Below are 14803 nucleotides of genomic sequence, written 5' to 3'. Positions count from 1 at the left end.
CATCGTGGGCGTGGTTTCCACCTTTGGGAAGGCTGCACCTGTGGCATTTCTCGCTTTCTGTTGAAACGCGAAATAAGGTTTTGCGCTCCGGATTAGTTTTCGATACCCGAGGACACTTGGAAACTATTTTGAATTTTTCTCTTGCTTTACAGTAATCGGGTTATTATTTTTCTTCACTTTAGATGCAACTCATTTGTTATCGGTTTGACTTTTTAAAATGTTTTTTATCTTCCGCTCAGGTGTAAAAAGTCAGTGCAAACCCTATCGAGAAAGTAAGAATAAAAAGAAGTCCACCTGATTTTGATTTGTTTGCGTCCTCCCCCCAACTCCTCGAGACGTTTTTCCGTTGTTTGTTTTTTGGCTTCTAATTAAACACAAGAGAACAAAGGTGTTCCCAGGTGTATCTCAGCACGCTACAGCTGCACGTGAATGGCCGTGCAAGCCCAAATTAATTCTTTCATGTACATTCTTCTTTCAAATACATATTTTGCGACAATAAAAATACTATATATAGTATATTATATACAGTATTTTAATGCATTCAGACATTGTTATATTAAGATCACATATACATGTATTTTAATGTACACATTTATATATATGTTCAGTCTCTTATACAAATATTTTTATTACAATCATGAGCCTAGTGGGCTTATGAAAACTATTTTTCATCATCTCCTGAAACTCTCATATCTTCGTCGCTTGGGGGAGCTAGGACGGCTCATCTGCATCCAGTGTTACTGTAGTGAAGTAGTCTTGATGCATGCTCAATCATCCAGGTAAGTAAATCTCCAAAAGTTGATTCTGTTCATCTGGACATAGCGAAAACGTGACGACGAAACGTTTCTCCCACAAAACGCTACGTCCAGATGAACAGAATCAACTTTTGGAGATGTAGTGAAGTAGATTTAGGTAGGATTTTACGTGATGTCCGTGAATGCAGCACTAACATCCACACCTTCCCAGTTGATAATTGGAGGCCTTATAAGAAACAGCTGTGCTTCATTACCACACGAGGCATTTGGAATTCTTTTCCCATCCAAGGTGACCAAGAGCGGTTTGATTTCTTCAGGAAAGCTGCTCATTTTAGTATTGCCCTTTAGAGAGTAGTAAGTGGGACTGTTGCGTTTGTTATTATGTGGCATATAGTAGGGTGGACTTTGGCGACTGCTTCCCTCTGTTTTATTACAGGATTGTGCCACACTGCTGCTGCTGCTGCTGTAGCCTTGTTGTCATTTTACAAACATGTATGGACTGGCCTTGACTGACTCCTGGTTTTATGGTCTTTTACTCTGAATTGTTTGATATATTTTAATCATGCTTTTTGTAAAGAACTGTACCTTAGGGTGTATCTGTTTCATTTATCTCTTTTACTGATTTGTTTTATGTTTTATTGCTTTAGTGGAGGTGCGGCCGCTTGTCATGGGGCTAGGCACGTAAGGTGGAATTCCCCAGGTTCATCCACCCATGGGTATTCTGCTGTTTCAGCTCCTGTGACTGAGAGACTGATTTATCTTCCTTGGGAGAGGAAATGCCCAGGGTTCAATAAGACTGGTATAGGTATTGCCGCGTGGGTGGAAGAGGTGCAGGCCTGTTTGAGGGTACGACATCTTTCACTAAGCCCTTTTCATCTATGATCATCTAGAAGGCAAGCCCAGAGAAGAGACTACATATTGGCTTCCAGAGGAGAAAGACGATCACGAAAAGATTTTGACTGTTTTACAGGACCTGTATGGGTGTACTAAGTCGTGCCTTTCTGCAGGTGGAGTTCTTTTCAAGACGACAGCAAATTTTATTGTTCTGTATTTTGGGGATGAAATTCGATCTCGCTTGGAGACACCAATCACACTGTGGTGACTGGTGATGGCAGGAGTGGACAAAATGTAGTCCACAAAGCTACACTTTGGGCTGAGGGTTGTTGTTGTTACCTGTGTGGGGAGGGACAAAGAAGCACTCACGAAGAAAAGCTGAGCAGGGGGAGAAGAGACAACCGGAAGAGTTTTGTTGGGCTGAGGCAGAATAAGGGTTGTTCACCTGACCTGTAAATTGTGGATTTCTTACTAAAGGCAAGGTTCATAATATTTATTTTTTAATAATAACTTGATGCACTTGATTTCAAATAAAGATTGTTTTAAAAGCTAATGTTGCTCATAAATTCTTGTCCTCTGAACACCAGATCGGTTTTACAAAGGTGGTGGCAGCGTAACCTGTTTAATCCTCAGTCATTCAGGTCATAGTCGTTTTAGGCTTGAAAAGAATGTGAATGGACTTTTTTTTTTTTTTTTTTTTTAAATAAAGATGTTTTACTGAAGAAGTCCAGTCGCCTTCTTTTCAAGCTCTTAAGAATAAATAAAAATCCAAGTTTTATTACAATGTTTCTAACACTGTGGAGAAAAGGATGGATGATCTGAGAATCTTATTTTAAATTGGAAAGAAACCCCTGTCTTCAGTTCCAGTTTCTTCAGTGCATGTCTGAAATAAGGAAAAAAAAAAGAAATGTGATCTGCTTTTGTTTTTGTGGATTTGTTTGCTTAGCAACCTTCAGTACAGAGAGCTGAATGCTAAACGCTGTACGTTTTAAATAATATGAGCCTAAGGAGCCTATTGCAGCTGCCGCAGGGTGCACCCTAGAGAGGTCACCAGGGTAACAAACACATGCACTCACATTTACACCTATGGGCAATATAGAATAACAAACTAACCTAACCCCACTAATTGCGTGTCTTTGGACTGTGGGAGGAAGCTGGAGTACCCAGAGCAAACTCACACAAACACAGGGGAGAACATGCAAACTGCACACAGAAAGGTCCCGACCAGATGGTAGAGTCAAACTCAGGACATTCTTGCTGTGAGGCAACAGTGTTAACCACTGTGCCACCCTGAAATGAAAGATCATTCAATTAAATTTTATTTGCATAGCACCAAACACAACAGCAGTCTCCTCAAGGTGCTATGTGAAGTATTATTTGTAAAGTAGAGACCCTAGATTAATACAGAGAAAACCCCAACAATCAAACAACCCCTTTTGACCAAGCACTTCGTTTTGTCTTTGGACTGTTACTAATGCTTAAATGCAAAGTGGTGCATAAATAGAGTGGAAAAGGGTATGTGAACAAGAAACAGTCCATCAAGGGAAACCCCCAGCAGCCTAGACCTATTGCAGCAGAACTAAGGGAGGATTCAGGGTCACTTGATCCAGCCCTAACCCTATGCTTGATCAAAAAGGAAAGTTTCAAGCCTAATCTTAAAAGTAGAGAGGGTGTCTGCCTCCAGAACCCAAACTGGAGCAGGTTCCTCATGAGACGGAGTTAAAGGCCTCTGAATCCCAATGTACTTTTAAATACCCTAGGAACCACAAGTCTAAAGTCAGAGAGCTGTTGTTCCTAGAGTGTTTAAAAGTAGAATGGGAGGGAGAGCCTTCAGTTTTCAGGCCCCTCTTATATGGAACCAGCTTCCAGTTTGGATTCGGGAGACAGACACTATCTCTACTTTTAAGATTAGGTTTAAAACTTTCCTTTTTGCTAAAGCATAAAGTTAGGGCTGGACCAGGTGACCCTAAATCTTCCCTTAGTTATGCTGCAATAGATGTAGACTGCTGGGGGATTTCCATGATGTACTGTGTATTTCCTTTTCAGTGGTTCTGGTTCTGCCGGAGGTTTCTTCCTGTTTAAAGGTAGTTTTTCCTTCCCACTGTCACCAAAGTGCTTGCTCATAGGGGGTCATATGATTGTTGGTTTTTTTTCTCTGTATGCATTATTGTAGGGTCTACCTTACAATATAAAGCACCTTGAGGTGACTGTTGTTGTGATTTGGCACTATATAAATAAAATTGAATTGAATTGAAATAATAATGAATTAAAACAGTCGAGCCCAGAAAGGACGTTTCTAACTTTAGAGAGATTGTTCAAATGCAATTGGTGTGTAACCTTTTATAATCTTCAGTTACCTTCATACACCAACAAATGCCAATCATATTTAGGTTGTATGTTGCGTATGTCTATTTGTCACAGCTGAAGAAGGTTTTGCCCTCCTTCTGTTGAAAGTCTAGTTATTCCACTGGTTCCAAAGTTCTTTCGCAGCTATTTGAATCCAGGGCAAAAAGATATAATGATGACAAAATACATGGAGCTCATTAAATGAATCTAATAAGCAATGTCTCTCCATAAAATTGAAAAAGCAATAATAATGAAAAAATAAATTAAACCACTTGATTTAACTATGCCCATATCACCTCAGTTCTTTGATTATCCACTAATCTGCCAGTGATAACACTAGGCATGTTTAATCCTCACCTGTAAAGCATGAAACTGATGAGAACACCATATTTTCATGATGACATCTCACTGGGTCTTGTCTACATAAGCAAGGTAGTTGATAGTCCTACTGAAAGCAGCCATGGAACACAACCCTCCATCTCACAACTATGTGGATTCCAACTACATGCCTTTAGAAAAAGGAAATAAGTGTAATCTTTGTAGGAAAACTATAACAAAGCCAAGGTTATGCACCATTTAGTGTAAATGAAACAATGAGCTCTTTTGCTTTAGATAATCCATTTTGTTGTAGACTTTAAGTTGGGAATCAGGACTTATACTTTTTAATTTCTTTAAATGTACCTTTAAAGAAATAAAGAATTTAAGTACTTTTTCCAAATAGTTATGATACACTCTCTACGGACTTTGTGCTATTTTATTTATTTTTATCTTGGTGCGCTGTGTGGCAGACAGGATGGAGGACCCAAATGCAGGACTCATAGATGGACAGAAACAGAGGGTTAAAGTACACGGAGGGATAACAAGGGAATGGGACACAGAAGGAGAGCACACCTGAGAGTAATCAAACACAACAAGACCAGGGGAAATCCAACTAGACACACTGACATGGGACACAGACTACAAAGTAAAACAGGAAACATAACACATAGACACGGACTTGACAAGGGGATACAGCTGACAGGGGAGACAGAACTACCGTGGAACACAGAGACAAAAACCAAAATACTAAGAACACTAACACTGAAACCAAAAGACTAGGAATGATAAATACTGACAAACTCAAAGTTCAATAAATAACACAAACTCAAAACACTGGGTCAGTGACCCAGGACCGTGACACCAGAGACATGACACCAGGAACACAGGGGAGGGACAAAAACAGAACAGAAACCAAGAAACTTGAAACTATAAATAACAACAAAGAAATCCCGGACTATTAATAATTCAAGATACAGAACACTGGGTCACCGACCCAGGACCGTGACAATTCTAAGTTGGTCTTTTAAACTTTTCTCATTCTAACTGATTGGGCAATAGGACACTGTATGATCGCTGACGTCTTGCATTATGTCTTCTGAAGCATCATTAATAGGGTCCTTTCCTTGCATAATTCCAATTCCTTACATACTATCTTTGGATGCGTAACCAACATGACGACAGGCTTCTATTCATATCCTACAACTTTCTTCAAGTTGTCATCTGATAATGTTGCATAAGTCAGTGGTTCAGTAGCAACGTTTTGTCTGTGCCTGTAGAGTGTAAAGCAGCTAACTCCTAAGTATGTTGCAATTTCTTGCATTCCAATAATTATTACATAAGACATCTGCTGTATCACAGTTGACCTCAATGTCCAGTCATGAGAAGTGGAAGCAGCAAGGTCTAAGATGTGGTTCTTGTCTGGTTCCAAAAGTAGTGAATAAAAAAGTTCAGCCAACCAAGCAGATAACTACAGAGGTGAAGAATCCACAAGGCAACTGTTTTAAATAAGCACTGTTATCTTTTGCTTTTTGGGAAGTTGTATGTAAATGTAAATGTGTAAAGACACTGATGAACACGTCATAGACACCTCAGCTTCACTACTGGAACTTTAACATTATGCACTCCATACTGTACAGTAATGCCACTGTTTTGCACATGTCTCACTCTGTATATTTATTTTATATATTTTATTTATTGTTTACTCTATTTAATTTGTAAAATATGTGTACACACACACACACACACACACACACACACACACACACACACACACAAGTAGAAAAATATTTAGTATACACATCCAGAAATGCATATACTATTATATATTGTACATATATTTATTAGTTTCAGATGTAGCCATTCTTGTATTTTGCTTGTTTACATTATTGTATTTTGCACAACTCTGTTGCTTGTGAAGCTCGCACACAAGAATTTCACTCACATGTGCTGTACCAATGTACCTGCACATGTGATGTGACAATAAAAGTGATTTGATTTGATTTGATTTGATTGCTGCTCATTTGCATGTGTAAAAATAACCCCTATTACATCTATATAGCAAGTAGCTCATGCATCAGACTGCTCTAAATACTCTGTTTCAGACTTTGGCTCTGTGTGACATCAACGAGAGCAAACATTTTTAATCTGACACGCAGCTGCACCCACCAGCTCTTCCAACTTTCTGTTCAGGCGTGGCAATCCATCAAAAGGAAGTTGGCCTGAAACTGGTCATTGTTGACAATTAAATATGGGGAAGCACCAGTGCCCAGTATAAGGTAACCAAGAAGGAATTTGGACTGTCAATCGTGTAAAGTTACTCTAGTGGAGTCCAAGTCCAGTATAAATAAAGTATGGAACTCCAAATCAGAACTAAAGGTTCTTGATTTTTAGGTTGGAACCCATGCAATGGACAGTACGCTTCTGAATATGGAACTCTTATCTGCTGATAATATGCAGACACTGTAATACAATCCTTTAATTTTAATGATCATCCTGTCTCATGCCATTAAGACATTTGAAAACAAATACAAGAACTTTAAAAAGGATTCCTAAATTGTACAGGATGTACAGTGTACAGTGGAGTGAAATTACAATGGAGGTAATGTGCTCAGACTTTTTATGTGCCAGTAGCATTTTGCACAACCTGCAGATGCCTGATGGACGCATGGCTAACCCCACAGTAAAGCATGTTCCAGCCTAGATGTAACAAAGGCCTCAAGGTCTCAAATAGCTGCCTTGATAAAATAGGCTTTATTTTGGCTTACCGTCTCAAATAAAGAAAGCTAGATCTTACAACAGCTCTAACCTGGTTTTCAAGTTTAAGATCTGCTATCCATTTTAACTCCCAGATTAGCAATGATCAGTTAATGTCCTCCTTGCCATACTCCTTTTGTCCTCTAAGGTCAAAAATGACCCCACCTCATTTAAGAGTGTTTTTAAAGTACATAGTATAAAATCTTAATCAATTCTGTGTTACACCTTAGTTTTACTTAAAACCAGCACAACCACAAAATTTCCCTTCATTTTGCAATTTAGGGCCACCAGACCTTGTTTCCATAAAAGTATACCCTATTTTTGAGTGAAAATAAAATGAGACAATAAAATATTAAATTTTTTAGATTATTTTGACTATTTGACTAACCACAGAGTGGTATATGTTGAACTTTAATGAGAATAATCACACCCGCTGTCCTCTGGGGTCAAAACAGACCCAATCTGGTTTGATTGATACTTAAATAATATGCAGCGGATATTTCACCCACTTTTAATTAAAACTTAATTCAAACATTTTGACACTATTTCTTTATTCTATTTCAAATTTAAGTCTGATAAAACAGCAGTCTGGTAAAAAAGAAAAATCAAGTCATCAGTTATTGTCACGGCGGGGTGCGCCGGTGTGAGGAAAGAGGTAGACCCAGATGCAGACACGGTGGAGACAAAACGTAGTTTCAAAAATAAAGCGAGCCTTTATTGGCTGATTGCAGAAGAAAAAACAAGGAACTAGGGAAACTAAGGAGGCTATGAACACTGTGTTAACAAAAAGGCTGTGACACTCAGTGAAAAACTATAACAAAACTGTGAACACTGAGTAAACTAGAAAACACAGAGAAACAATGGAGTAAACCTATGAAAACTGTGGTGAGGTTATCAGACAATCTGACACTGACTGAGTGGAACACACAGACTAAATACACATAAGGAATGATCAAAGGAAGTAGAATCACATGGGGAAAACAGCAGACAACAATTAACATAATGACAGGACACGTGAAACTAAACATAATAAACACAAAACTCTTTCAAAATAAAACAGGAAACATAAGAAGATCCAGACATGACTTGAACTTGACAAACAAAGAACTTAGACATGAAACATGGCAGAATGTAACTAGATAAGCCGAAATTAAACTAGACTAAAAAGAATAACAAAACACCAAGAAACTCAGAATACTGGGTCACATGACCCAGGGCCATGACAGTTATTGAGATTATAGTTAACAACCAGAGTCAGTTGCTTTGGCAGAATATCACAGATGGGTATGTCAAAGTTAATTTAGGTAACTGTTTTTTTAAAACCACTTCAAGTTTTTTACTGGCAGCAAATAATCACATCTGTTGTCCTCTGGAGTCAAAAATTACTCTATCTGGTTTGACTGTTCTCCTCCTTGAATCGCTACCTTATCGTGGTGGAGGGGTTTGTGTGTCCCAGGGATCCCGGGGGCTATGTTGTCTGGGGGCTTTTGCCCCCTGGTAGGGTCTCCCATGGCAAATTGGTCCTGGGTGAGGGACCAGACAAAAAGCGATTCAGAAGACCCTTATGAAAAGGACATCGAGGGAACAGTTTACCCTGCCCGGGATAGGGTTACCGGGGCCCCGCCCTGGAGCCAGGCCCGGGGAGGGATGGTGTAAGGATTTGGAACATTGGAAGCCGGACTGATCGTGGAACGATCAATCCTGCTTCCCTCAAAGACCCAAAAATGGGGGTAATAGTAGGGCGAAAAGGCAATTTAATGGCTATTGTTGTTGGTGAGGCCTATAATCACATTTTGGGGTAATCAATGAGGTCTATATCATATTTACCTTGAGCCTGCAGTGTCTTAAAGACTTCTTGAAGGGCTGGAATAGCTGCAGCTTCCTCCTGTGATAGAACTAAAGGTGCTATTATTGATAGCGCTACCAACTGAACAGTTCTTTTTGTGTGCACAACAAGAGAGAAAATCCAGTTTGCTGCTCCCTGCATTTAGCACCAGCAGCCAGCAGCCACAGTAGGGTTAAATTCTCTGCAGGTAACATTGTCTTGCTTGAGTCCTTTGGGTGCGGCAAATGAATCATGACTTTTAAATTTGTGGCACTAACCAAAGTCTAAAAACCAGAATGGGCTGTTCAGTAGCCACTGCCACCTGAGCCATTAACATTCGAGGGGTCAACTGGAGGGTCTGCACATTGTTGTCGCGTGTGGTTGACTATGGGAGAAAAACTTGTTGATGTGAAACCCCCGGTGGTAAAAATGTTCTGGTTGTTACTGAGTTGCTACAACAATCCGCCTATGCCACATGCTGTCCAACTCTGTTGTATGGTGGTAGAGGCTATAAAAGCTGCCTTCCAGGATTATCAATCACTGCTACGTAAACTGTTGTATGAAGGTGGAGGCTGAGCAGGTGTAGAAACTGGAGGGGCACAATCAAGTTGTGACACACTGAGGACCTAAGGAAGGATAAAAAGAGGATTTCTCTGAGAAGATTTCTGTTTCTTCCTTATACGTGTTTTTGTCTAGTAGCACATAAAGTAAGCAATATTATGGGAATGGCAATGAGTACAGTGGGTTAGATTTGTCTGTGAGTGTACCTTGACTGAAATGTGTATTTGAATCAGTACCCTGATGTCACTACATAGTGATCATATGAAAGGTTGTCAAACCGGTCCGCTGACGCTAAATAAGTTTGGTCAGTTTCTACTCCCTTTTATTGTCACCAGTATGTGCAGTGCTTCAATGCTTTTTGCTTTTGACAGTGGGTTTACTCCGTCCTATAATGACGTCCAGACCAGATGTCAACACGGAGAAACAAACCTATTTTTATCTGAAATGTATACAAAAATAAGTTGTTTTTGAGGGAGTTTAATTTGCCTTTGCAAATGGATCAAATAAATGATATAATAAACAAATTAATAAATAATAAAGATTTGAAGAACAATACTACAGTATGGATGCTTTATCAGCATCCATACCGATGAGACAAGATAAGATAAACCTTTATTGTCATTGCACAGTCATACATAGTACAATAGTACAATGAGATTGTAAAACTGTCCTACACTGAAAAAAAGGGACTGGCCATCTCTTGGATTTATGTAAGCATCTTGCATGTATTTAACACAATTGCCTCATGTTTTAAAGATAAATGTAACTATATAGTGTAAAAACTACATGACATGCAGAAAGGGTGTATTAAATTGTTCATATCATGTTCAGGTGAAGTAAGTCAATAAGATAGCAACGTTAAATCTCGTGAAACCACGCGTGATTTCATCTCGCGGGCTTTGGATCGTGGTTTAAAAAATGCGTCCATCTCAGTCAAGTCGAGCAGCCAACTCTACGTTTTTTGGTATGTCTTGATTTTTTGAATTAATGTTTACCATATTTCAGCCAAATGTAGTTAAACGTCTAGAGTGCCGCCATGTAACATGCTAAAAAAGAGCCGTTAGCTGATTTGCTGTTTTATCTGTTGTCAAAGAATTGGCGCTTTTTCATTTGAATTTGTCTTTGGCACAAGAGCCGTAATATCACATTAAACCTAATTACGAGGCACTCATAACATAATTTGGTTTTCTGTGTGAATAGATTTGCCAACTGACTCTTCAGTTACATTGTGTATTTACTGCACCGTGGTGTTAGTGAGATTTTGGACATTGAACAGCTTAAGCTAATATCATCAGTGGCATTATGCTAGCTTACATCCCTACCCCTCCTGCCCTCACCTGCTGTCCTTTTGTTTTTGTTTTTTTTTTTTGCTGCACATTGAGAGACGACCTCTATTCTGCATTTCACCAGGAGTCAGCTGATGGATTGTGGGTTCAAGGTGTTATGGTAAGAAAGTATATTCTATTTTCGCTTAAGGTTTCTGTAACCTAATTATAATAGGTTTTTTATAATTATTAGGTGCATGCATACTCAAATAGACCACCCTATTAATACAACTGAGAAATCCAAAATCTGCCATAGGTTTAACCTGTATGTATTGTCAGAAAGGTGATTACTGGACTCACATTAATGCACACTTGAACTAAAATGAGGTTGTAACTTGTGGGTTCTTGGGTTGCAAATCAGAAACAAACATCTTTGGATTTTTTTAATCCCATAAGATCTGGAAACACAGTTTTTATTCAACAAAACATTACTGATTATTAACCAAGCACAGTGCCTGCTGTTATTTCAAAATAATTTTATGTCATTTCAGATGAAATGCAGCATTCCAGTGCATCCCAACCATGCCTTTACAGTCAAGGTTTCTGACGGAGCTGAGTTTCTCTCTGACAGTCTGCTGAAAGTGTTTGCAAAGTGATCGGGGGAACAGGGCACAAAGCTAAAGGATGTAGCTGCCATGATGACAGTACGAACTTTAAAATTCTTTAACTACAAAGTGTATATGTATTGCATTAGGTCAGTAAAAGATTTTTATGCTGCATCCATTGAAACAGTCAACTATTACCCGTGAGTACTGATTCCACCGAAAGGATGCCATAATTTTCGTTATGCATTTACTGGCCCACTGAGAAAAATTTATCTTTTTAAAAAAAAAAAATGTTCTGGAAACTATATATCCATAAAGTTGATGTCAAACAGGAACTTTTGATATTTCTTTGTAGATGCTGGTGTTGCATGTTGACTGGTTTAAGTTTTTGTCTGGGATCATTTTCTTCTGTGCTACTGAAAAGTTCACAAATCTCTGTTTTCTTTGTTATAATACTTTAGGATGACATTAATGCTCGAAGGGAGTCTCATCAAAGTGCTCCGCATCTGTGTGAAAGACAATTGCAACATCTTGGTGCAGGAGTTCATGGTGAGTGTTTTATGAGTAGATTGTGGCTTTGCAACTTTTAAAAATGCATTTAGTTATCCACTTGATCCTCATTGGACTGGTTAGGACCAGTAGTCCTCTTTAATAATTTGAAGTTCACATGAGGCCTGGTAGTGAACTCGGCCGCCCCCCCTTGAGGCCCCACCCCCCTATATTAGGGGTCACATCAGTGTGAAAAAACTTTAAATTTGTCATTCTAGTGAACAAAGGAAAATCCCCCCAATATTTAGCTTTTGTTTGAAAAAAAAAAAGACCAACAGCTAACCAAATTGTGGGGCTGAAAGTCTAAATTCTAACATCTTCTGAGTGACATAACCTGGATTTCTGATGGGCCGGTGTCTTTCTAACAAAAACTAATGTAAAGCATTTGAAATTATTATGTTTTACACTCTGTCTTAGAAACTCTGTTAGACCATGAATGGCAGCATGGCAGGCAACTCTTTGGCTATAGCTATTTACTATGTTGCTTGCATTGGTTTAAATTACTCTAACATTAGAACTGGTAGATTCAAAAGAGATGAGTTTAAAAAGGAATCTTAAAGAAATGTTTTGTGTTTAACCAGGACTTGACTGAGGCCACTGCACAGATTGAGAAAACCACAATGAACATCTGTCTCCAGAGATGCGCCAGGCAATGACTTTTCTGATGTTGGCATCATCATCGAGGGTATAGTAGTTCTTCAAGATCTGGATAACGTGACCTTTGCAGTAGCCATGCTGTTTGGACCTTTTTTATTCCTTCAATATGAGTTACCCATCACAACTCTGCTACACTTTTGAGGTGATTCAAAGGGTGGTAATGGAGTTGGATGCAACTCAGCTCTCAAGAAAAACTCACAACTAAGACAAAACTGCTCCTGCAACGAAGCTCACTGTTATGCATGCAAGCTGATCAGCTCTAGGTGAGAGGACATTTAAATCTCACACTTGTTCTGCTGCATTTTTGAAGCTCAATTCCAGGAACAGATCGCAGGGTTCATTTTTATATACTCTGCAACTGCCATGAGGACGAGCCGTTTTTGTTGTTGTTGTTTGTTTTTCCTTTTGCTCTGTACAGCATTTTGGCAGCATTTTTAAATTTCTCTTTGTATTTTTTCTTTCTTTTACTAGTGAAGAGATGTAGCATGAACAGTTATGCAGTCTAAATATCCCATATGGGTCGTGTGAAATGTTATTTTCAGTTTCATTCAGTTGAAGTAAAGAACGTTGAATATTTGTAAGTGTGCTGTTTTGAACCAATATGTCACAGTATGATTAGTGCTGTAATTTTTGACAGTCACTGTATCAATGTTATTTTTGCATCTCTTGAATAAAGGTTTTGACCTGCAAGTGCTAATTTCTTTAGTTATTGGGGTAAAATGGGTAATGTTAATAGGAAGGTGTTTGCCAATTCAGTAACCTAATTTAATGTTAATGGAAACTAACATTACCTCAAATTGTTTAGTTATAATTGTTGTTTAACTGAATCTTGACGTCAGAGGCCTTAAATAGAATGTTTTGATTTGTTCTTTCCCAACATTTTTCAAAAGAAACAGTCTAATTTCTTTGCTGTGATTGATTCCAGAGAACACGGAAGAACTGACATTATTTAACTGTTGATTTATGTAGATTCAGTGGAGGAGTAATGTCAGTTTAATTCTTTACCTACTGTCAATGCAGTGAAATTAGACATTTTGTTTTGAAAGGTTACTGGTGGATGCCAGCAACCATCTTGGAAGAGAACAATACAATCTGTTATAAGGCCTCCATTTGAAAATTGTATATTTGATGCTAGAATATAATAGCAAAATGTAATTTGAAGATAACATGTAGCATTTAAGTGACCAAGTAGTATTGGGTAAAAGTTATTGAATGGTGTTGGGATAAAGTGAGAAAATTGTGAAGGATTAAAATATTTCAAGAGCTCAAATTACTTCATCAAAACATGTTTAAGTCACATTTTATCAACACAAATTGCACAGGTTTATTGAACATGAATAAATTGTGTTAATTTAACTCAATTGTTTAAGTTGCTGCCAAAACAAAACATCTGTGTGCAACAAATGTCCACCATTGAATTAAGTAAATCCAACAACATATTTTTTTCAGTGTATGTCAGCACTACATATAACACAACACGACACCATATGATACATCACAACGCAACACAAACAACACAACACAGTATATTAACTTAGTAAAAAGAAGAAGAAGAAGAAGAAGAAGAGTATGTGTATTGCACACTGTTATTATTGCACATTCATTATTATCGCACCTTGTTATAAATATAAATATTATTATTGTTATTGTTTTAAACATTGTTACCTCCCCCCCAAAAAAGTGCAGGGAGGTAGCCAGTCAAGTCAAGTCAAAGTTTATTTATATAGCACATTTAAAAGACTACTGTACATCAAAGTGCTTTACAATAAAACCGCATTGCGGGCAGAACAAAGAAATAATAGTACAATTATACTTAAAATTGCATTTATGTGGTGTAGTGCAGGCCGAATGAAAGTCAAACTAATTTGTTTCAAAAGCTAAGTTAAAAACAAAAGTACAAGTCAAGAGCAGTAAAAATTAAGAAAAACACTACAGAATAGGAAAAGATAAAATACAATAACATACTATACAAAATAGAAGAATTTGACACCATTTCTCAGTTGGCCCAGTGGCTCACCACCATGCTTCTCTGTATCAAGAAAACCATACAGAGGATGAGGAGAGTGACCTTCGCCAAATTGCCTATCCTGCTTATAAGCCCTAAACAAATAACTTGCATTCTTCTTTTTTGCCTTGACCTCTCACTTCCATACTAGCAGCCTTCATAATTGTTTGACCATTACCCTTTGTATTCACAGATACCATTTCTTTCCTGCAGTATTCTCTCAAATTCTATCCGCTGAACACTACCTTTCTGAGTGCAGGCTTCACACAGTATGTAAGTTGTATATTATTATGAATCAGGTATTGGCCCAGAAATAGTTCAGTTATTCA

General features: G+C 38.2%; 1 long non-coding RNA gene across 2 annotated transcripts; it reads left to right on the top strand.

Annotated features, from left to right (window-relative positions):
- The first annotated feature begins 10342 nt into the window (after window positions 1–10342).
- Window positions 10343–13045, top strand: LOC309687752. Of its 2 annotated transcripts, XR_014270841.1 has the most exons (5): window positions 10343–10357; window positions 10776–10839; window positions 11210–11362; window positions 11725–11812; window positions 12394–13045. It is a non-coding gene; the product is annotated as an uncharacterized lncRNA (long non-coding RNA). The 2 variants fall into 2 exon arrangements; XR_014270842.1 differs by lacking the exon at window positions 10343–10357 and having other exon boundaries at window positions 10377–10839.
- Window positions 13046–14803: the final 1758 nt, after the last annotated feature.

Source organism: Aulonocara stuartgranti (genome assembly GCF_965226115.1).
Source record: "Aulonocara stuartgranti genome assembly, chromosome: 14".
Lineage (NCBI taxonomy): Eukaryota > Metazoa > Chordata > Actinopteri > Cichliformes > Cichlidae > Aulonocara > Aulonocara stuartgranti.
Note: the sequence above shows the minus strand (reverse complement) of the source record. Positions and strands in the feature narration are given on the sequence as shown.